Source organism: Octopus bimaculoides, chromosome 12 (genome assembly GCF_001194135.2).
Source record: "Octopus bimaculoides isolate UCB-OBI-ISO-001 chromosome 12, ASM119413v2, whole genome shotgun sequence".
In the NCBI taxonomy this organism is placed as follows: Eukaryota; Metazoa; Mollusca; class Cephalopoda; order Octopoda; family Octopodidae; genus Octopus; species Octopus bimaculoides.
This window is the reverse complement of record NC_068992.1, coordinates 67383153-67386453: the sequence shown is the minus strand read 5'-3', so window position 1 is coordinate 67386453 and position 3301 is coordinate 67383153. Positions and strand designations below refer to the sequence as shown.

Sequence of the window (3301 nt, the reverse complement as noted above, 5' to 3'; positions counted from 1 at the left end):
ATATATATATATATATATATATATATACGAGCAGAGGTACCCGGCGTTACCCGTGTTATATGCAATGGCAGAATTAGACTTTTCTCTAACGAACTGGAATACCTATGATTCGAATTTCATCGGAATTGCAAATGAGGGTTCTTTCCCTCTTTGCACACCGTACATAAAATTCTAATCATGACACATGTATCCCATACTACTGATGTTTATGCGCAGATTCCAAAATTCCAGTCTTTTGGAACTTGTTAAAAGGATTTTGCTCCTGAAAAATGGAGGCCATGGAGCTCTAAAATGTGGGAGTCGAGGCCCCTATTGGGGGTGGGTGTCTTAATCTCAACCAAAGACGTTGAATTGTTTGAGAATCTTTTTGACTTGCGTGTTATATCTATTGTTGGAATTTCTTTGAAATAAGAAATATATGTATGTTCACTGGATTTGTAGACTTCATTTTTCAAAAGGCTGTAGATGTGCGGAAGTTTAGGCTCTTAATTTCTTTACTTCATCTTCTTGTTATTTATATTTATTTCCATTTGTAAATTTGGGGTTATTAGTCAGGCACGTGATGTCTGTACTGGTATAGAATGTTTTTTTTTTCTCGGGCATATTGTTGCTCAGAGGATTAGTTGAGTAAATGCTGTATGTTTATGTTTCTCACTAGCTGTTCATTTTTTTCAATAAGCTATATATATATATATAAAGAGAGAGAGAGTTGGGAGAGGAATATTGAGACGCAGATGGAAATTTTTTAGAGACCTGGATTGATAGTTGATCACAAATTTTGATGAATCTGTGCATTTAGTACATATAGAAGGTATTTCAATATATAAATAAGCAAACACTATCTAGATTGGGATTTGAAATCCTACAGTAAATGTTTGCACGATATTGCTGCGTAAGTTTGTTTATAGAACAAACACAAAGCAGTTATTATTTGATTCATATCTCCTCAACTTGCGGGACAACCTTTGCCATCCTATTAACTGTCTCATCTTAAACCTCAATATGTGTGTGCATGTTTTTATATGTGTATGTGCGTGTATGTGCGTGTGTATGTATGTACGTGTGTATGTGTATGTGCGTGTATGTGTGTGTGTGTGTGTATGTGTGTGTGTGTATGTGCGTATTTGTGTATGTTTGCATTGATGCATGTGTATTGCATAGCTAGCTAGATAGATAGATAGATAGACAGATAGATAGATAGAAAGATATATAGACAGACATACATTTCGGGTTTCGAATTCAATCAAATAATTATCAAATGCCACCTATATTTACTTTATCACCATTAAACATTCTCAGATGTCAAAACATACAACGAATATATCGACTCGTCATCATTATTATGTTGGAAGTGATTTTTTTATACGCACTTAACTTGTCCCTCATAACGGTATGCCAGCCTCTCTCAAATTATATTTCAATCTTTGGTTTACCGTATCTATATGTCATCAATATCATAGTTTTACAAGCGTTCTAGACAAATTGATATCTCCATGGTCATTACACTAATGACTACATCTTATCATTCAGATATTAAACAGTTAACTTGACATATTGCCATTTAATTTAATGTTCATAACTCTACTTTATATACTGAGGGGAATTTAAGTGAAGAAAAATCATATTCGTCTAAGTTCTGATTCAACACTTCATAGTTGTGATTATATGAAGAAGTTTATCACAGAAAACATTAAAAAAAATATTTATGCTATTAGCATAAAACATTAAAAATATTAGGAATTAATAGCAGCTTGTAAATGTTTTGCCATTAATAGACTCTGTGAAGCTAATTAGCCGCGTAATTTTCCTCACCTTCTATAGAACATTTCACTAGCAGACATATTCCATGCTTTAGGCGTATCAGCAGATAAAGATATTGTTTGCAGTGAGATATATCAGCACTCACATTAATCTAGCATTTGACTCAAGGCTTTAACTAATGATTGCATTGATGTCTCTAAGCTGATTTTTGTGTATTGAATCATCAAATCTGTCATATATGACATGCAAAGCCACTGATATAAATATAATGAAGATTAGTTTATTTAAAATATTATATTTGGCTTAAATCGGAAGCCGGGGTGAAGGCCATGATGTGGGTTCAATTCTAAATTGATTTTTAATTTACTTTTCATATCATCGGGTTTCTCAAGAATGCGATCAGCTGTAACAAACATAATTTGATTTATTTGCAAAAAGTAAAAATCAATATACTTGTCGGTATTGCTCCATAGATCAAGTGTGATTACACGCAGGCAATTTCAACAAAATCTACACACTGCTATATTTATTACAGTTCGGTGTCTGGTTTATCTCTCAATATCTATTCTGTCCTCGCACCGAGGCATACCTTGTAACTAAAAGACAAACTATTATTTGGAAACTTAAAGCACAATTGTGTGTGTTTGTGTGTGTGTGCGTGTGTACATCACAATATAGGTGTTTAGTTAATGAACATATTAACGGTCTAAATTATATTTCCACCTGCAAAAGGCTGATATCTCATATCAATGTTTTATTTATGAACATAGTGATGAAGATTAAGAAAAATAATATGTTGATTTACATGTTTTAACGTCCAGAGTCAACTTTCCGGGACGTGATTAGAATTTTGAGCTAAAATCGTTTCAAGTCACAAAAGCAGTGAATATTTTTAGACTTAACCTGTAGCATATAACTTCCTCAAAATAATGGAGAGTCACTATTTATGTTGAATTGTCATCGTAGCAGCGAAAAAGGTGAAACAGGGTCTTAATAGCTTATGGTAACCAACTGGGAAAATCCACGCTGTTAGGATCCATTAAATAATATACAAAAAAGTATAATAGAGTCGATCGATCAAGTGTGCCAGTGATCTTCAAAACATAAGTAAAGTGTCTAAGGAATAAGCGAATCATTGTTACACTGAGAGAATGACAAAACAATATATTTTCCGCAGCATTTTGGTCGCTGTACGACATAATGTTATGTACACTGGAAAAATCTATTGAAAAAGATGTATTGGCTGCGCATACAAATGTTCAGTTTAACCTAATACTTATTACAGTATACGTGTGCATGACTATGTGAGCGTGTGTGTGATGCGTGTATGTGTTCCTCTGTGTACGTGTATGTATGCTTTCATTATATGCATATATATATACACACACACATATAAATATATACACACACACATATACATACACACACATATATACATATACACACACATATGCACACATATATACATATACACGCATATACACATTCACACACACACACACACATATATGCATATACACGCATATACACATTCACACAC

At 33.3% G+C, this 3301-nt stretch overlaps 1 long non-coding RNA gene across 1 annotated transcript in view; it reads right to left on the bottom strand.

The window, feature by feature from the left end:
- Positions 1–3301, bottom strand: part of LOC128249172 (uncharacterized) — a 60930-nt gene that overhangs the window by 41247 nt on the left and 16382 nt on the right. The window lies entirely within an intron of this gene.